General features: G+C 34.8%; 1 long non-coding RNA gene across 1 annotated transcript; it reads left to right on the plus strand.

Annotated features, from left to right (window-relative positions):
* The first annotated feature begins 448 nt into the window (after positions 1 to 448).
* On the plus strand, positions 449 to 21,408 carry LOC309615498. Its single transcript, XR_014236879.1, has 2 exons — positions 449 to 18,230; positions 18,535 to 21,408. It is a non-coding gene; the product is annotated as an uncharacterized lncRNA (long non-coding RNA).
* Positions 21,409 to 22,332: the final 924 nt, after the last annotated feature.

Here is a 22,332-nt window from a genome sequence, read left to right on the forward strand (position 1 = left end):
TATTATTTTATATCAAAGGCTTATAAAGTTTTTGAAAATTATTTTTAAAAATCACACTACCTTTGACAGGATTATTGTTTGATTATTATTTTTTCAAATGTTAAATGTAATTGGACCTCCATTTATAAGAAAATAAGATCATTTAACTTGCTAGTTGACATTCCAAGTAATTATTAGTCTCATATAATGCTGTATGATTTTTAAGACATGCGTGCATGTTCTTTTGTGTATTTCAATTTTGATAGAGATATCAATCTAATTTTTTCATTTTCAAATATTCCTAATGTCAAGGTATAAATATACAGATACTTTCAAAATAACAGACTACCATTGTAACTAATATTCAAATTACATAATTATTATTTTTTTCACAGGTACAAGTAAGCTAGCTAGTTCAGGGCAAGTAAGCTAGCTAGTTCAGTAAGCTAGCTAGTTCAGGGCAAAGAAATGCTTTGACTTCAAAAATTAGACCAAGGATTTGAATACTTTCCATTAAAATATTTTATTAATTTATTTTCCTCCACTTGTGACTACAGATGAGCCTTATAATAATTCTTCCTTAATTGAAATTTTGTTTCTTATAAAAGGTACTTCATTTATTTGTTTACCTAAGACTCTGTCCAACACATTCCTTAATGCATGCATGAATGCATTAATTGGTTATTCTATCATTCATTTAATGCCTAGTTAATGAGTACCTTCTAGGTGAAGGGCAATGTCCTAGGAACATGAATGGACACTGAAATCAATGATGTCTGTAAGACATGGCTTTGGTATTCATAATTTAACTTCATAGAATCTAAGAATTATAGTGCATGATAAATTACTAATGGCCTCTAAACTGTCATGAAAATGCTCTTTAGAACAATCTGACATATTACAATGGTGCATTATCTGCAACATCATGGCATTGCCTTCTAAGACTCATTAAAGAGGGGATTCTGAAATATGAAGGGGTTTCAGATGTTCTGCTGTCAAGAAAACAGTAAAGTCTATGAGACTGTTTTAGGACACCACAACATTCCAACCCCTCTCTCTACCACCCTAAATGCACTCTGGGGACAAACTTGATTCCTTGCTCATCCATGAACACACCACCGCTTCTTCCTAGTCTCCGTTTTATTTTTCCTAATTCTAAGATGTGCAATGTTTCATCTCCATTAGCTACTGGTGACTTAGAGAAACTTTAACTTCTCTCTCCCTGGCTTCCCTCAACACACAAGCGTGCACACATGCACACACATACACACACACACACACATTCACCCCAAACCTCCAAACAGTACAAACTGTTGGTAAAAACCAGTGTGCACTTTCTATGGAAACATGTCTTCCAGTCAACTCTTCTGACCACTTTCAAAACATCAACCCTTAAGTACTAGCAGTCATCACGGCCATCTTCAGTCCACCTAGACATCAAAGACTGACTCCCCAGGGAAACGTGTTCTCAGTACTACTGAGCCAACACTTTTTATTTATTGTAATAATAGTAACAGCAATGTCAAAAACAACAGTAAACAACAATATAGCTAAGTCTCTGATCATTACTTTTCATAACTGATAATCTATGTGATGAAACTAAAGTTTTTGTCATACTTTTTGCTGTTGGGTATACTTATAAATTTATTATATAGATTGTTACATTTTAGAGGGAAAAGCCTATATGATATTAATCTATCTATCTATCTATTTATCTATTGTTGTGCTTTGTACAGTGCCCTATAAAACAGGTTACTCATTACATATTTATTGAGTTTAGTAATTAATAGAAAATAATTCATGAGTGCTACAAGAATGTTGACTACTTCATTACACTGTTTAAAAGAATTAGTTTTGTTTCCCATCATCCCCTCATTACATTTAATGCTAAAATTAATTATATTTAATTTTTACACTTGGAGAAAATTGGAGAAGAGTGGAAAAGAGTTCTGATTTTGTCACAAAGCCCACTAATAGCTTTTGTATAAATTCTGTTAAACCTTAAATCAGTTTTGTTTTTTTTTTTTAAAAGTTCAAGTGTGTGGGCTGTGACCCTGACAAGCTTCTGAAAAATTCTTATCAGATTCTAGTTGCTCTGGTGATCAACCATCTGTTTATACACCTGCAATTTTATTTCTTTTGGAAGATTAGAATAAAAAAAGGAAATGAGAGCTTCTCTTCTTATTTTTTCATCATTCTATTTTGTTATAGAACTTTTAGTATTGGAAATTAGAAATCGTGATCATTAGAACAGTTTTCAAAAGACATCTTTTGATTTTATCTGAAATTAAAAAGATAATGACCTTTAACAGCTTATGGTAATTCACTAATAAGATCATTTTGCTAGATATGTAAGAATTAATATAAATATAAATCTTATATAGACAAAGACACAGAGGAAATGGAGAGTTTTAATTTTTTTTTTAATGTTAAGAGAGACACTCAAAATGGTTGTTTTAAGGTAATATGCCAAGTACAAATTCATAGAAAGGAAGAAAGGAGGCAATAAACATAATTGAACCACTTAAATGGGCGGGATATGAAAAGGAGAAATTGGAGCAGAAAAAAAGGAAGAAATATTAACTGCTTGCTACGAAAATTTCTAAATTTTGTAAATTTTATAAAATCATTGTGTCTATAAATAAACATGATTAAGATCCCTCCCTGTACCCATGAAGAGGCTTGTACAAGTCAAATCCATAAATTCTGAGCTTCGTTAGCTTCTTAGTAATTCTGCCTCTGGTAAAGTTTACTTAAATTTTGGAAAATCTTGAAAACTAAAGGAAAGAATCCTCTAATTCTGAATGAGAATATATGCCAGGCTCAGAGTAAGAAAGCTGTAAATCTGAAACTTACCAATTACATAAACAAACTAGTTAATGCACAGCTGTATTCAATGAGGGTGTGCACAAATAAGTTTATGAACTTCATAATTATGAATAATTCTTACATGAAGCTTATTTTTATTTTTAAGCAAAAACTTCAGGGAATTTGCTCATTACCTATAATATTGACCATTGAGGTATGAAACCAGAAATTGTTTCCCAGGAGCTCTTTTGGCTAAAACGATAATTAAGACTGACTGAGGAACCCAGGTAGATATAAAGACATTTTAAGGAAAAGTAGAGCAAAATCAACATTTTCATTGTAGTAGTTTAACTTGTGTTTGATCCCCCTAATGGAGAGAGAGAATCAAATACTTGCTGTGTGCTAGAATCAAAATGGCCTTTGAATTATAGATTCATTTCTGATAAATTAGATAATTACTGCAGAAAATTTTACATGCATACATAGATGTATTTTAAACCATTTGTAAAATTGCCTTATCCAGGAAGTATATATTTTTCATAATACTCTTGACCTAACGGTACAGATTTTCCTAAGTTCTCCATTATCAAATATCACTTCTGGTCCTTCCTCTTCTGGAGTGAAAAATACATTATGCTTTATATTAGTGATATCATCACTAAAAAGTGAACCCCAGGCAATGAACTCTTAACTGAAAACAAGGGTGTAGCCAAGAGAGTCGTTTCTATGTAGTTTGTAAATAAGTCTGGGTCTGAACTGTACTTAAGGCCATTAAGAAAAATTATACATTATGCACATTTTTTCTTAATGATCTAAAATCTTTAAAAAAGAAAAGAACAAGTGGGCTACAGTTTAATAAATAAATAGACTTTCTTTAATTATATGTTGACTAATCAAAATAGTTTCAGAACTATTCACTCATTAAACGATTCATGCCAATTCATCATTGGCCCACTTCTGCCAAATTTGGCTAGCCTAAAAGTTCCATCTGAATTTTCCATGCAGCATAACAGGTAAGACTTTTCAATGTACATCCCCATGTGCTTTATTTTCATATATTTTCAAAGGGTACACTAATAATTATTTTTTTTAAAAAAAGATTCAAGAATATTGATTGTTCCTTTCAATACTTGAAGCCTGATACTTTGAATTAAGGGTTGACTTATGTCATAAGCATGTGACAGATTCAAATATCCCTTTCAATTAATCATACTCCAATCAAGTTAATTAATGTCCATTATGTAGAATTACTTTTTTTGAATTCTATTCTAGCAGAATTATGCTGGCAGCACTTAGCGATAAGAGCTTACCTAGTTATACGTATAGGACCTACCATTTTTTCTGTAACCAGAGTGAAAACCAGTTGACACATTGCTACTTCATTGCAATGTAAAAGGATGAAAAAAATGGTTATACCATGTTGTTTTATAAATGGATTCTTGCTTTACCATATCAGCATGATGGTGTTGGTCTAGTAAATGCAGCCATTTTTCATAAACAATGTTGCGAGGAACATTATAACATTTTATCCTCATGGTGTAGTCATCCATCTAACTATGCAAAGGAGTAGGAATTGTCTTGTTACTTTCAGGATGGTGTACAACAATCTTTCCCCTGAAATGTTTAATGAGGTATGATGTTAGTTTTACAGGCTCATCTTAGTTCGTGTTAATTTAATTTTTAACAATAAGAGAAATATAATACACCAGGGTTTTCTTACATCCATTGATACTACAAACATTTCATAACTTCTGTTAACGTTACTGGAAATATCAAGAAAATATAGCTGCATAATGTTGCCTAAAAGAGAATTTAAGATATTGGGGATTTTTGTCCTCTGTGGTGAAGATACCTACACTACATTATATTCTACCGTGTAAGTTTTCACTTTTTCTCATGTTATGTAAAATGAAGTTTAAAGTGGCAACTTTCCCTACACACATATAGAATCAAAATTTTGGAAATCTCTACACTATGATGTCTATTTGATTATGTTATATCCAGAAAAAAAAATCTATACTGTTTATCAACTACCCAGCTAATAGTGGAGGATAATTTATCAAGATCAAAAATGCATCAGAGTAAACATTAATACAATATTTGAAAATAAGCAATTTTTTAAATATGTGATTTGTCCCTTGGCTAGAAAACTTAGAGCAACAACTGTCAAATAAGTATGATGGTACTTGATAAGAAATAATGAGAGGAAGAAAAGAACACAGTATTCATATGCAACAAAGATGAATTGCAGTACACTCAAAATGAATTGTATGATTTTTTTAAATTATAATGAATAGACTTGCAGCATAGCAAGTCATAGTTGCAGCATGCAACTAACTCAGTGATATTCTATGTCTAATTCACTTTTCTGAATCTACAGTTTGTGAACAAGCTATCAGGAATAACCTCTTGTACAGAACTTCATGAGATGTGTGTATTGACCTCATCAAATCCATTAGCTGTAACCAATATCACTGCTCCTTGATTATATATTATGCTTTAATGTTGCTGTCAAATTAGCTAATTTCCTTCTGTTGTTATCATCATTGATTATTGTTCACTAAGTATATCAAGAAAAAGGTCAGGCAATTTTAGCACAGAGATCTCAGTTTAAACATCCAAATTTTATTTATTTTATTTATTATTTTTATTTTTTATTTATTTGATTTATTTATTTTTATCACTCTTTCACTCTTTAATTCTATGAATTTGACTATTTTAATTCTATGAATTTGACTATTTCATCTTTGTGTTTTAGGGTGAATACCACAAAGGCATTCAACTTCTTTTCCAATACAAAAGGAAAAAAGGCATCCAATAATTGTGGTAACCCACTCAAGGGCAGGTGAGTTCATCAAACTCTCCTTTAAGGCTTTGAAGGCTGTGTTTTCTGATTCTTCCCATAAAATTGGGCCAGGGTTGTTATTGTTGAGTAAAACAGAGAGAGGTCTGGCCATAAGAGAGAAATTTAGAATCAGATTTTGGCACTAACCAAGGAACCCCGGAAAACCTGGCACTAAGTTTTGGTTTTTGGGAAACTTAGGACACTAGGAAGTCTATCTTGATCTAGATGTAGTCCTTGTTGTGATATCAGATGTCCTCAATATCTAACCTGGGTTTAGGCAAACTGCAATTTTTCTTTGGTGACCTTATGTCTCTTTAAGGTTAAAAGCTTTAGCAAATGGACGCAGTCTTCCTGTGAGGAGGCTTGAGAAGGACAGTAAAGAAGCAAATCATCCACACAGCGCAACAAAGTAGAACCTCTGGGAACTTTATATCATCCAGATAAGCCTTTAGGATTTTTGAGAAATAAGAAAGACTATCAGTAAAACCCTGAGGCATTACTGTTCCGGTGAATTATTTTTCTTCCTAAGTCAAGGCAAAAATGTATTGGCTAGCTTCTTCAACTGGAATACTAAAGAATGCACTGCATAAATAAATTACAATAAAGAATTTACTTCTGGTGGGAATGGATGTTAGAAACTTATGAAGGTTAGGAACAGCAGAGTGGAGAGGAATAACAATGTTGTTTATTGCTGGGAGGTCCTGGACAAGTATCCATCCTTGGTTTTTAAGTTTTCTCAGGGGTAAAATGGGAGTGTTATGGGGCTAGTACAGAGGATAATGAGGCCTTAAGACTTGTAATCTTCTATTGTGGGCTTTATGCCTGAAACACTATTTTATTTATAGAGTATTGCTTCATTCTGGGAAGAGGTTTTGAGGGGTCTATTTGAATTTTGATGGAAGAGTTGCAGCAAATTTTGCCAACAGTAGTTGGAGTTTTTCTCATATGAAAAGTGATAGCTAATTCAATAAGGACAAATGATCAATGTTTCCAGAATCTGCTCTAGTGCTATCAGAGATGGAACAAATTAAAGATGTGAAAGGGTCATTTAATTCACCTGGTTGGTTACTTTTATGACTACTGTCAAGTTCTAGAATTACTTCCCCCTTTTGGGATGAAGGAATTCCAGCATTATACTTCTCTAAAAAGTCTCAGCCTAATAAGCTTGGTAGGGGCAGAGGATATAGGAAGAAAAGGATGTGTATGTCTCAGCCAGCCTAAACAAAAGGAAATGGTTTCAGAGACAGGAACCTCTTGAAGTTCATTACAGATCTCCACTATCTGAACTTGTTTAGTTGTCTGGGGCTGTTTTATAGTAGAAAGGTTGGGCACCAAGAGTGTGGTTCTGGTATCAATTAGGACTGGAAGAATTTCATTCCCAATGTGGAGAAATGTTTCTCTATGGCAATTAAAGAGGAGGATTAGTGAGACTTACTGTAATTCCCTGGAGCCTCACCATTGAGAATTGAGAGGACGTTGGAAAGGCTGGTTAGAAGGTTGAAGGTGCCTAAAATGCTTAAATTTGTAGCAATATCTTTTCCAGTGCCCTGGCTCTTTGCAAAAATTGCAGAAGCTAGGAGGGTTTTGGTTCATTTAGGAGCCCCCTTTTGCAGGAGCCCCCTTTTGCAGGAGTTGAAGATTAAGAATTTTGGCAGTCTTCCTTTTAGGTGACTCATCTAGACTAATATAGAGCTGATTTGCCAGATTAACTAAATCTGGAGTGGACATAGTTCCTCATTCCATCCTGGTCCTTTTTACCAGAAGGGAAAGATGCTGTTTCAGCCCATTAATAAACATAGAATTAAAAGCTACTCATGTTGGATCAATATCTGAAGGAAGACCAGAATTTTCTTTAAAAACAGTCTGAAGTCCATTGTAACGTCATGAACTGGTTCATCAGATTTCTGTGTGCAAGGCTGAATTTTGTTCCAAGCAACAGGTTTTGGAACAGCCCTAGGACTTGCTCTTTGAAATTGCCTAGTAATCTTATAATAAGTCAGCATGATCATCTCCCAGTTGTAATTCTAGAGACCTTTCAGGATTTTACCAATTAGCAATTTTCATCCAATATTGGGCCTGGCCTTCATGAACTAGCTGGTATAAGTCAGAGAAACCAGGGTGATAAATTTGAATGATTATAGTAAATTCCTCAGCAAATCTATGAGGATCTTTGGTTATTTTGGGAAAATCTTTGACCACGGCTCGCATTTCAGGTTTAGTCCAGTGAGTACAAGTTAAGGGTTTAACCTCTAGATCCTCAGAAGGCTTAATTTCAAAGGGACAGATTCTGACAAGTTCAGAAGAAAAGGGAATGGGGAGAGTTTCAGAGAAAAGGGGAATTTTGGTGAAAGAATTAGCATGAGACAAAGAAGCCAAGGTCGACTGCAGGAGCCATTTTATCTTTCTTTAATTGTTTGTTTACCTTTGTTAATTGAGAAAAAGGTTTTTTTTCAGACAGGCCATTTTAGACTTCTGAGAGCCATTTGGAGGCCTCAAAAGGCCAATCAAAATAAGCATTCCTCCAGTTCTAGAAAGTTCTGAGCTATTGTAGTCCAATTCGATTTTAAGGAAATTATGTTTGGAGATTTCAAAAGTTCCTCATACAGGCCATTGATATTCTATGTTGCCTGGGGCCAGGTCAGTCCATTTGGTTAGAAATGCACATGAGGAAGGACCTCAGTCTTTATACATAAAATTGGTTGGAGTTTCTGGTGGAGGGCAGCACCTTCAAAATACAAATAACTGGGATCCCAATTCCTAGCAATTTTTTCTCTATAGTAAAAAGCAACTTTCAAACAGTTTAAACAGCTTACAACACAAATGGCTGAATTCAAACAGCTTGCCAATCAGTCCTAGTCAGTTCTAAGAAGACAGCCTGGTTTCCGAAGAGCCAGGCTGAAGTTTTGTTTGTTTGTTTGTATTTTTTTTTTTCCAGTCGGTCTCCAGAGGGCAGCCCTTCCAAAGGAATAGGCAGAAGACTGAAGAATCTGGCACTGTTTCCACGAAACAAACCCTGTTCCTGAAGGAATGTGTTGAGAGCTAGCCAATTTCAGAAGTCCCGGCTCTGAAGGGAATGGGCTGAAGGCTAGCTGATTTTAGTGGAACAGTCTGATCTCAAATCAGACTGAAGTGCCAAATGCATATTTGCGCATAGAACAAGGTCTTAACCAGAAAGACACAACTTTTAAATAGATTCCAAATAAAGCCTGGAGAGCTTTAGATGCGAAGAGAGTGTTAGCTTCCCCCGAGAGGAAGAAGTACCTTAGAAAACAGTGAGCGGTAGTGGGCTCAGTTATGTGTACTGCACCTGTTTGCTCACCGACCTCGGAGCCCTCAGGAGTCTCCTCCAGTCCCCGAATGGGCCACCAAAATGCTGATCGTAACTAAAAAGATGGCCAGGTACTTCTCCAGCAAAGATGAATTTATTTGGAATTAACAGAGAATAGCTATCATTTGGGGTTCTGCCACCGTGGTGAGTTACTTGCTCGGCACAACAAGGAGGGAAGGAAAATGCTTTGACAGAGGGAAAAAGGAAGTTGGAAGGGCTCTAAGTAAACAAGGAGCCCATGGCTTTCATTGGCTGAGTCCTTGCCAGGAAAATAGTGGAGTCTCTCTTCCTGTGGGCTGTGCAATTGTCGGAGGGTGTGAGAGCTCCTGCTTCCACTCTCAACTCTATCTAATCGAGGTTTCTATTTATTAATTTTTTACATTACTTTGATATAAATATGTAAGTGTAACCAACACTTTCAATCATTAACAGAACTGATAATTTTAACAGCAATATTCATTTAAAAATGTATCTTTTGATTAAGCAATTAATGACTTGACTTGCCATTTAAGCTTTTAATGACATATCAAGCCAGATGTATGTGTATGTGTGTGGGCATACATACATATATACATATAATACAGTTTCATATATAGTGAATTAAAAATAGGTAGAAGATGGTAAATCCAGATGGCTCAATATTTGAGAATAAGAGATTCTGAGAAAACATACTGGATGAGATAAAATATATGAACTAATTATGTCATAAAAATATTCATAATTGAAGAAAACAAAAAGGCTTAGAATTATAAGATAAAATAAATGTCTAGAAGCCTGACATCTTAGAAGATGTCTGTATGTGTGTGTCTGTGTGTGAGAGGCAGACAGACAGAGAGACAAGGTCACATTTAAAGGCAAGGAAATCAGACTGATATCACACTTCTCAACAGCAACACTAGTTGCTAAAAGATAATAGGAAAAAATAATTATGGAATTTGGAGGACAGTATATTTTTAAATTATGCTATATCAGTCAAATATTCTCTTAAGTAATACAGTTACATGCATAATTTAATGACTTTTATAGAAAAAATGATTCAAAAAATATGGGCATCATTCATCCTTTTTGAGAAAACTAAATGTAATTGCAGTCCAACAATATTAACATTCAAACTAAGAATGGGAAAGCTTAGGATTTACAAAAAATTGGAAATGAACAAGAAGAGTAATTTTTTTTAAAAAACTGTAAAAGTATTTAATCTAAAAAGCAATTATTTCAAATTAGGTAGTAAGACAATAAGATCTGAAAAAAAATGTCCTCAGGAAGAAAAGAAAAATATCACGTAACGAAGATAAAATGCATATACTTTGTAACACCTTAATAAAAATACACTTTTTCTCTCAATAAAAGTAATTAGGGTCTCTAAATGAAAAGTATATGTAAAACAGAATCATGATCCAAGTACAGAACTGAAACATGACATTGTTTTAAGAGCTGGTGCACTAAAAAGCATAAGCAATTTGACCTTTGAACCAGACACTGTCCACACAAATTTCTTTTATTCCATCTGCTGCTGAGTCAATGATACCTGTGGGCTCTGAGCAAATCCACACGTGCATAACCTGACAGCATCTTTCCTCAGGATGACACCTACACCTCTGATCTCCTCCCCCAGAGATTGCCTGTTGCCCCACCACAGACATCTCCTCTGTATTTATGGTTTTGTACCTTAGAAATATCTCCTAAACCTCACCTTTGACTCTGTGAGTTGGCAGCTGGTGGAAGGATTTGTCCCTGTTTTGCCTCAAGTGATGGTGCTGAACTTCAGCTTCTCTGAAAAAAGACCAAGGGCACTGATAGCTCAGGAGCATTGGCCAGCTCATAAATGCCTTTCCTTAACGGGTCTCTACACCTTTCCTGCTTCATTCTTCTTAGCCCTCACTCCTGATCCTTGCAATTATATTCCCCGATTAAAATAATGAAAAATAAGACCTGTCTTTATGCTCAGCTATTTGGGGAACACAGCTAAAACAATGATTAATTCAGGATTTTTTTTCTTTTTAACAACAGGAATTGAAATCACAGGCACATAGAGAAATAAAAAACAATAAATGATCACTAGTAAACACTACTTACTTAATCACAATAATACAAATAAAGGTTATTGTGTTTAAAATACTGTGCTTAAAATAGTACAAATAAAAGATTATTATGCAAACTGGAAGCCCATGGGCCTGATATTAACTGTTTCATTAGAATGAATAGTCTGTAGAATATTTTTTTAAATATTTATTTGGATACAAATGTCTCAATTTTAGTCATGCACTATCCAATCCATCATTATTTGCAGTTATGTTAAATGAGTCTCCACTTATGTTCTGTTCACTATTATATGTTTATTTTCTATTTTATTACTTTTAGATCTCTCTTTTTAGTTCATTCCTGCTACTTTCCTTGGGTTTACTCTGTATTTGTTATTTTTTTTTGCCTCTTGAGATGGATATATATCCTCTTGTTTTTGTTTTTGTTTTGTTTTGCTTTTTGTTTGTTTTGTTAAGACTTTATTTTTCTAGAGCAGTTTTAGGTTCACAACAATATTGACAGGAAGGTACAGGGAGATTTTTCCCATATACCCAGTACATTAATTTTTGTTATTGGCCTTATCCCTTTAAATATCTGGTTTTGTAGCACTGCAGCAATATGATTAAATAAAGTTACTGAACACAGTGTAAATATAATATATCTTGATAATTTAAAAGTAGATGCATAACTGAGATTTTGGTAAGTGGGCAAGAAGAAGGATAATTAGGATAAGTTCACAGAAGTGTGAGGGTTACACATGCTGAGAAATCTATAAATAATTTTTTAAATAAATGGATCAACAGATGGAGAGTTACATATATTATTAAAACTTACAAAGGTAACAAAAAAAAGTGTTTACTAAACACTTAGTAAAACTCAAACATTTTTTAAAAAAGGAACGTTGACCTATTACTGTTTTAGGTGTTTGAAATTTTAATTTTCAGAGTGAGGTGTCAATATATAATGTCTAATCAGTGGTTCTCAGTAGGGGTTATTTTGTGTCCAAAGGGACACTTGGCAATGTCTTGAGCCATTTTTGATTGTCATTACTTGGGGGTCTGGGGTGGGAGGAGGGTGTGGGAAGCGTGCTACAGGCAACTCGTGGAGAGAGAGCAGGGATGCAGGATGCTCCAAGACATCCTGTAGAGCTCTAGGAAACCCCTGTAATGAAGAATCACCTTGTACAAAATGTCAGTATTGCTGAGGTTATGCAATTGTGGTCTAAAGTTAGTATATCAAGAAACTTTTATTAAGCAATTTAGAATTATGGAGTTTACCACAAGAAACCCAAAACAGAAATGATTCAATTGCTGCTCTTAATGAGAGGAATGGATGTGGGAGTATTAGGGTAGGGAATTGATGCTTTTCATCGTAACTCATCTATAACATGATTTTTAAAAAATTTTTGTATAGTTTGGTCATTTTAAAACATTAATAGCAATGATGACTGTTAATTGTCAGGTACCAGGTTTTTTGGGATAATTGTGTGGATTTCAATCCAACATATTATCAAAAATTATAATAAACAGATGGTGGTTTTTGAACATGTTGAAGAAAGTTTAGCATGAAGAAAACAATGTATGTTGCCAAGTATGTAACATTGGCTATTATTATATACATGGATTTTATAAGCAAGCGTCAGTATGAAAAGAAACACGGAGTTAAGTAATGAGAATTAATATTTTTAAAATAACATAAATAACTTGTTCCAACCAACTTAAAACAATGTAGTTCCAAGAGTTCTTGACTAGGAGAAAGAAAAGAAAATGGGAGATTATAGCAAGAACAATTATTTTTTGGTTTTGGAAAATGTCCAATCCAATTAGAAAAACTGTCATTATGTTGATTATTTATTACACAGACTACATTAAAAGTAACAACCCATGTTTGGGTTTCAGCAACTGCATGCATTAGTGAATTACAATCTCTATGGATGCTTACATAATTTAGACATTTTGTAATACAAAAATGCAAATTTTAAAAAATGAAAGGAAAGACATCATTGATTTATAGATTGTCATAGTATAGTTTGCTTTTAACATAGCTTCGTTTGAATAATAAATTGACATCGTACCTTTTAAAATATTTCCTTTTTGAACCCAAAATAAATTAGTATTTCAGTATATCTGTTGCATATATAAAATGTTCTCATAAATAAAGCTTATTTAAGATGCTTCTTACACAACCACAGTGATTTTTTAAAAGATTCTGAATTTATACTTGTAAACTTGGATGATTATACATTATCAAAATAGAATTACATGGACATAGCAGAAATAAACATTATAAATCATACTCAGATTGATCCTAAACTTATTTTTATACAATAATATGTCCATAAAAACAAAATTATCCCTGAATGCACTTATAATTTCAGAACCTCAAGTAATAATGCTTAATTTAAAGTACTACTCATGACAAAAAAAGTAACATACAAATCATTCAATTTTTTTGTTGATGATGATTCCTAAAAGTAATTATGCAATGAGGAAGTGAAATATATAGAGAGAGTAATAGGTAAAGTGAAGTAATAGAATATTCATTTTATATTACTAATTTTTAACCTCATCATGTTCCTGAAAACATGTGAGCTAATTGACTAAATACATACAATGCTCCGTAAAATATCTGCACTTCCCACAAATTATTTGCTAAAAACTTACATCAATAGAACCAGATTTGAGAAAATTTCTAGTCTCCTGTACACAACATTCCCTCTTGGGAGTTTCAGGGGTTTCTAAATCTCAAGATGATTAATGGAAATAATATCTATCCTACTTTCCATGCTTCCATAGAAGGTAGGAGATCACAAATTGACTCCACAAAAGGAAAATAAATGTGTGAGAATAAGTTATCTGATTTGTTAACTTAGGAGAAATAGTAGAATCGCCATGGCTGAGTTCCCTGTGTATCCTCCTATTTTTGATACAACTCGAGTGCTGAAACGGTAAATTCTTGTCTGCTCTTCATTATTTTGTATACTTGCTAGAGCAGATTCTGCCTTGAAAAAGAAAGTTCTTTGGGTTGGTGAATTTAGTTTAAGTGATGAGGGTAAAAAGAATCTCTTTGAGGCCATGTGTCTAAGCCATATTCTCAAGAAAGCATATATCATTAATAAATCAAGTATTTGTATCTTTATTTATTAATGGGAAGAGGCCAAAGGGATATTCATTATGGAACCCTTCAAATCCTAATGTCTGAAATCAATGATAATTATTTATACAGTAATTCAAGAAATATTATATCTTCATAACCCAGTACCTTTTACTATTTAGACATATTTTTCTGTGGACAGAAATACACCATAGTAGAAACTTACTGATATTTGGGGAGAAAAAAGATACCCAGATATATCAGTTTGGTTGTGTTATGTAATAAATCACCTCAAGATTTAGTGGCCTAAAACAAAAAATATTTATTATTTCTTACAATTCGTTGGTTTTGCTGGGGAACTCATTTTGTCTGAGCCAGCTTGGGTAGGGCTGGATGGTCTGGAATGACCTCCCTGACATATCTGGAGACTCAGCTGAAATGGCTAAGGTTATTCTTGGGACTTTTGGAATGGTCAGTTCCACTCTCTAAATGCACTCCCATCCTCCAGAAGGCTAGCTCAAATTTATTCACATGTTGACAATAGGAAAGGGCAAATCCCAATGTGCAAACATCTTTTGAGTCTCTACTTATATCACAATTGCTACTGATTCATCGGTCAGAACAAGCCACCTGACCAAAACCATACTTATTGTGGAAGAGGATTAACCCAACTTATGAGTACAGGAAGGAGGGTGATCATAGCCATTTGTCAAAAGATCTACAACACCAGCAAAAGAAGAAAAGAAATCTGTCATTGTTTCATATATACCAGAATGCCAACTATTTTTATATTTAGATATCAGATATAAATATTCTACAAAAGCAGTTTTCAGAAGTCTTCCAAAATGAAGGTATTGCATTAGGTGAAGGGGCTCTATTTTCCACAGTATATTCTTACCTGTACCCACTAAATGAAGCCAGCTTAGACAAATATTCCATCTACATATTCAAAGCTCAGAAACCAGCTTCTAGTTCTGGTCAAAATTTAGTAAGAAAGATATAATTGAGGAAACCAATACTAGGAATTTATCTATCATTTTATATCAGCAGATGTTTGAGGAATAATATGCAGTAAAATTCTAGAAAAATAAGCAACCAATAAATGGGCAAAGATTATATAGGCACACAGGTGTTCTGAAGGTAGTGTAGGAACAATGGCACAACTAAATAATGCTTATTGATATATTAAAAGTAATTCAAGATAGCATTAAAGTTACAAAAATGTCAATGCATGGTGAAGTGGACAATCATGTATTCTTAAAAATGTTCAAGTACAAAGTTTAAATTTTCAATAATTTCAACTGCCAAGCAAAGCAAGACTAACTCCTAGATTTAGCTTCAAAGCCTCCGTCTGTGGTCTCTACTCTATAAATATTTATTTTCAAATATATAATAATATATATAATTATTGGTTATATATAAATTATAAATTACATACACACACATGCAACTATTTCAAACGTCTGAATAATTTAAAGGATTCACAAGACTCCACATATATTATTCACACAAGATTTTAGTTTTAATGCAGAGAAAGGATATGGTACAGCAGGAAAACAAAACACAGATAAGAACCGAGCCTTTGAGACACTTTTTGTTGCACAGAATATGGTTCATAACTGTATTGTAAATCACCAAGATATGTACAAGGACTCTTGGTTTTTGTAGAGCTTGAACAAAAGTTTCTAGCAAATGTTATGCTAGAAATGTTATGTCACACAGGCAAACAAGAATTTGTACCTGGGTAAACCAGGGGGAAAGCATCATGTAAACATCCTTAAACAATATAACCACTTGGCACAGGGTGCTTCCAGAGGAGGAGTTTTAAACATTACACAGAGTACTATAGATTATTAATATCCCATATTGTCTTTCAATTGGCCAAGAGTTGGTACCACGCTTCTATGTGTTCCTAAAGATCAGCATAAAGCTGTGCTTGTCCAGGTGTACGATGACCCTACCTTACATATATATATTGGCAAGTGTACATTAGTGAATGATAGAAGTTATTTTTTAATAATCTTACAGGACACCATTTTACTTTTACAAATGCACAAAAAAATATATCTGATTTAGTTGCAAATAGTGTGTTATTTTTGGTATATTTATGAACAAGAAAAAGAACTCCAGCATTACTTGGAATTACAAAATATAAAAATTACTGGAAATATTCTCAAACTCTATCAAGCAGAACTTCAAACAAAATTAATTTTAGTACAATGTAGACATGACAAATGATGAGTGCTAACAGATATAGACAAGACACAGAGATAGAAAAAGAAATCCAAGTAATTTCAATGAATTAGACATAACAGGTGTGTGTTTATGTGTATTCTGTGATATTTAGATAAAATAATTTTGTACGTTTCTATGCATATATTTATGCAGGTATGATTACATGTATTGTGTGTTCATGTACATATAATTTTTTAAAGTTTTGAGAGTACACAATGAAAAATTTTCTGTGGTTATATTTAAAGAAGAGAGTAGTTTGAGGTGAGTAGGTGAATGGAAATGTTTTTTCTGTATACTTTTCATTCAGTACAAATCTGTGTAATCTTACAGCATATGTTTTGTACTGCTTGTTTTAAATCATTTTGATATGTTAAGTGTGAAATTAGGGCTTCCCTGGTGGCGCAGTGGTTGAGAGTCTGCCTGCCAGTGCAGGGGACACGGGTTCGAGCCCTGGTCTGGGAAAATCCCACATGCCGCAGAGCAATTAGGCCCGTGAGCCACAACTACTGAGCCTGCGCGTCTGGAGCCTGTGCTCCGCAACTAGAGAGGCCGCGATAGTGAGAGGCCCGTGCACCGCGATGAAGAGTGGTCCCCGCTTGCCGCAACTAGAGAAAGCCATCGCACAGAAACGAAGACCCAACACAGCCATAAATAAATAAATAAATAAATTTTTTTAAAAAAAACCTGAAATATTTAAATTTTAAAAAAATGTGAAATTAGTTATAAATGGTTAATTCATTGTTAAAAATAGTTGAAATTAGTCAAGTGTTGTTTTGTAGATTTGGCCCAAATATATGAACAAGAAATAAATGGATTATTCAGGTACAATAAAAAGTAAGGAAAATCCAAAGTTGGCTTTAATTTATCTCAATTTAAATGATTTGGATATTTAAATGACAGAGTGAAGCTTTGTTACACATTTAAAGTAATTATGGACTAAACTACAGGATTGATTTTGCAACTAGAAAAAGACAACTTTAGGAGGAGCAATATGAGAGAGAGTGCACTGAAATTAAGCACAGAAAATTGGTGGATGATATATTTTGTTTTGCAGGTAATCCATTTTTACAAAAAATTTTGTTTGTAAAAAATTATCCTCTTGCACTGTTGGTGGGAATGTAAATTGATACAGCCACTATGGAGAACAGTATGGCGGTTCCTTAAAAAACTAAAAATAGAGCTACCATGTGACCCAGCAATCCCACTACTGGGCATTTACCCAGAGAAAACCATAATTCAAAAAGACACATGTACCCCAATGTTCACTGCAGTGCTATTTACAATAGCCAGGACATGGAAACAACCTAAATGTCCATCAACAGAGAAGTATATAAAGAAGATGTGGTATATATATACAATGGAATATTACTCAGCCATAAAAAAGAACAAAATGGGTCATTTGTAGAGACATGGATGGACCTAGAGATTGTCATACACAGTGAAGTAAGTCAGAAAGAGAAAAACAAATATCGTACATTAACGCATATATGTGGAATCTGAAAAAATTGGTATAGACGATCTTATTTACAAAGCTGAAATAGAGACACAGACATAGAGAACAAATGTACCAATACCAAGGGGAAAAGGCGGGGGGGATGAAATGGCAGATTGGGATTGACATATAAACACTATTTATACTATGCGTAAAATAGATAACTGATGAGAGTCAAGCTTATTATTGGAATAGCAAAACAATATTTTATTATTAATAAAAACTCATATTTATGGATCTAAGTTTAACTGATTATATTACAAAATATAAACTTAATGAATTCTAAGTTTTAGCAAGCAGTGTTTTTTGCTATGGTGGTCAATCACTAATTCAACAGGATCGCCTCTATCTGATGTTACCTATACAATAATGGGGTTGGAGGTGGGGCAAAGGCAATTTTAAAAGGAAAGAATCATATATATGGAGAGGTATTTTTTTTTTTAATTTATTTATTTATTTATGGCTATGTTGGGTCTTCGTTTCTGTGCGAGGGTTTTCTCTAGTTGCGGCGAGCGGGGACCACTCTTCATCGCGGTGCGGGCAGGCCTCTCACCATCGCGGCCTCTCCCGCTGCGGAGCACAGGCTCCAGACGCGCAGGCTCAGTAATTGTGGCTCACAGGCCCAGCCACTCCGCGGCATGTGGGATCCTCCCAGACCAGGGCTCGAACCCGCGTCCCCTGCATTGGCAGGCAGACTCCCAACCACTGCGCCACCAGGGAAGCCCTGGAGAGGTATTTTTAATGATATACTTTGTTCTAATTTTTAAGGGCACCATATTTTACGTTAATTGTACTGTGCTAGCTATCAATATACATGCTTCATTGCTTGTACTGCAATAATAAAGTCCTCTAAACATTTTTCTTTTATTACCTGGCACAGTGTTAAATTTTATCAGTAGAGGGTACTGGAGGGTCATTGAAGGAGTGAAGGGCTTATCTTCTTGGTTCCAGTGTGCTTCTGTTCCTCTTATTTCTCCTATGGCTGCTGATGGTATGTATGGAGAATATCTAGTGGCACTTACCACCATCAAGTTTCAATACCACCCTAGTGGATGGCTTCCCAGTGAGTTTCTGTGAGTTCTTGGCAAGTTCCACTGGTACCACAGGGGGCAGCGTTTCAGGAATGCAAAGTGGGTCTCACTGGCATTTTTGTACAGGGTCTCCAAGTGAATCTAATTTAGCACATCAGAGAGTTGTTGCCTGTTTGGCTGGCCCAGCCTGGGTTCCTCAGTGGATTTCCCTATCCAATAAGTAATGGCTGAAAACTGTCCAACAAAGTGATTGGGATTAGGGGATATTTCCCATTTGTTTCTTTCCTGTTTGGTCTGTTTCAGCCCTCAAGGGAGTCATCCCTCCCAACATCTTATATTACTCTGTTTATTAGAAGTTTTTTGTTTTTACCCATTCACAATCAATCTCTAGTTACAAGTTAATAATTGTTTGCATTCAATTTCTCTGTTCAAATTGCTGTGGTTTCCGTCTCTTGATTGACCTCTAAATGATACAAGTTTTAACAAAGAGAAACAACTGATCTTACCCTAAACTATGCTCAAGACAGGGAATGATCATATAATTAGGAAATAAAACGACTCTCTTACATTCTTCCCTTTCTGTTATCTGCTTTATGTAATATCATCATCATTCTTTATCATTTTTAAAAGGTAGAAAGATTGAATGATGAGAAAAAAAGTCAATTAAACTTGTTTTTTTTAAATGCTGTGTTCAAATACTGGATTAGGAACCAGATCTGCTTTCAAGCTATGAGTATGTCGGTATCCTGTTTTATAACCTTGGACAACTGATCCCTCAGTGTCTTTCCTGCCTTGCCTTATGTGTACTGGTTAAAACATACATTTGAATCTATTTTTAAATATATCCATATTCTTCATTAACTTTTAGCAAAAATAATTTGTTTCGATAAAAAAACCTGTTTTCATCACAATGAGGATTTTCCATTGTAATCAAGTGTTTTGTCAACACTAGTCTTTTAACTGTTTAACACTAAGACTTTTTCACTTTGATTGCCTGGAAGCTCATTAATAAAGCAAGAGTCTATAAGAATCAAGCAATATTTTAAGTTGCTAATTTGAGAAATTAGAGACTGACTTGATGCTTTTAAGTGTACTAAATCAGGCCTTTCTTTGAAACTTTAATGGCAGATTCAAAAAATGTTTAGGATAATAGATAATAAAGTCTACCAAACTACAAGAATACACAGGAATAAATAGGCGTTTGACACAAGTTCCAAAGTGGGGAAAGATTGCCATATTTTGATTAGTAAACAGTGCTCCATACCCCACAAATTACTACTAATTAATAAAGTTGAACATTTATAATATTGCCAACTACAACGAATATTTTTGTGAAAGTATACAAGAATATGATGCCTGTATATTAGATCTAGCTCAATAATCATCACCTTTTAATGGAAAGTAAATTTTACTCATTTTACAGGCAAAGAAATGGGGATTTAGAGTTTAGGTAGTTTTGCCAATGTACTCAAAATGTTGAATAATTTTTCATCTATTTGGAAAAGGCTTAATTTATGAGTCCCTAGCAACAAAATGAGTAACTAATAAAAGTTCTCCCCCAATTTGAGTGCTATCAAATTCTACGCCTGCAATTGAAACGTGCAATCCTTACTCTTTCAAATGTGCTTTGCTAAGGCTGCTTTCATCAAGTTTAAGAGGAAGCAAGGTCTGAATTTGAAATTAGATAGTCTAACCAGACAGGCAAATGAAAAGACAGAAGGGAATGGAGGAAAGCAGACTCTGAGGAAGCCAGCAGTATAAAGCAGGTATTATTTGAACCCCTTTTTCTTTGCAGGTTTTTGACTGGTGTCTTCACAGAAGGTTTTCAGTGACATACTGAGAACTCTAATTAAGAGACTTATCTCCATTTGTGAGGCTTGAGGGGGCACTTCAATCAAGTAGAACCTGTTGAAGTGTGAATAAGAAGAGCAGGGGAAGTCAAACTGTCATCGGGGGAAGTAAGTTGGCTGTTGACCAAGTGGCATCACAGGACAGCTTTGCTACAGCAAAATGTCCACAATCTACTATGGAGACTTGAGGCAGAAATTACCTTTTGCCAGTACACTGGACATGGATCTGTTTCTCAGGGGTAGACTGACAACTCTCAGAGGCTGATATTTAAGTTCAAATGCCGATTTATTATTTTGCAATGAAAAACACTACTTATTTCTTGTCTGATTAATATATTTCCTCTATTGAGATGAAGTTGCATTAGAAGTTGACACATTTTTCAAGAATGGCATGGTAGGGCTTCCCTGGTGGCGCAGTGGTTGAGAATCTGCCTGCTAATGCAGGGGACACGGGTTCGAGCCCTGGTCTGGGAAGATCCCACATGCCGCGGAGCAACTGGGCCCGTGAGCCACAACTACTGAGCCTGCGCGTCTGGAGCCTGTGCCCCGCAACGGGAGGGGCCGCGATAGTGAAAGGCCCGCTCACTGCGATGAAGAGCGGCCCCCGCACCGCGATGAAGAGTGGCCCCCACTTGCTGCAACTAGAGAAAGCCCTCACACGAAAACTAAGAGACCCAACACAGTCATAAATAAATAAATAAAATAAATAAATAAAGTATTAAAAAAAAAACAAAACTAATCTTTAAAAAAAAAAAAAAAAGAATGGCATGGTAGTCATGAGACCTAAGAGGAGAATTTTAAATAATAATACCTTCTGATAGTCTGATGCATCTGTCTCCTCTGTAGAAATACACCTGTCCTTAGAACTAGAAAGGTCATACATCTTCTCTTTTCACTCTTTGAATAACGACGGCATTTTTTCTTCTCCAACCTCATTCTTTCCTCTGTTTTTATTTTTGACCAGTCCTTCCAACTGACACATTTCAGAGAATATCTGTTGGTGATATTCAGATGCACTCCTTCCCGAGAAGTTGGAGACACATTAGTTAATCCTGTAAAAAAAATAATAGGGCTTCCCTGGTGGCGCAGTGGTTGAGAATCTGCCTGCCAATGCAGGGGACACGGGTTCGAGCCCTGGTCTGGGAGGATCCCACATGCCGCGGAGCAACTAGGCCCGTGAGCCACAATTACTGAGCCTGCGCATCTGGAGCCTGTGCTCCGCAACAAGAGAGGCCGCGATAGTGAGAGGCCCGCGCACCGCGATGAAGAGTGGCCCCCACTTGCCGCAACTAGAGAAAGCCCTGGCACAAAAACGAAGACCCAAAACAGCCATAAATAAATAAATAAAATTAAAAATCATAAAAATAATAATAATAATAATAAATTGGGCAAATTTGACACCACCAGAAATTATTAGCAATCTGTGGAATAACCAAGAGTTTATATATCAATGTATGCTAAGTAATTTGGGAAGATTCAGATTGCAGTTATGATGTTCTGGTAGTAATCTCATGGAAACTCATCCAGGGATTCTATCATGACTGTCTTTTGTTAGCTAAATTTTAATTAATTTATTTTTCCTTTTTCCATTTTTATTTTTAATGGATTTTAATTTCACAGAATTGGATTTAATCCTATTTACATTCATC

Source organism: Balaenoptera borealis (assembly GCF_965194805.1).
Source record: "Balaenoptera borealis genome assembly, chromosome: 18".
NCBI classification, from domain to species: domain Eukaryota; kingdom Metazoa; phylum Chordata; class Mammalia; order Artiodactyla; family Balaenopteridae; genus Balaenoptera; species Balaenoptera borealis.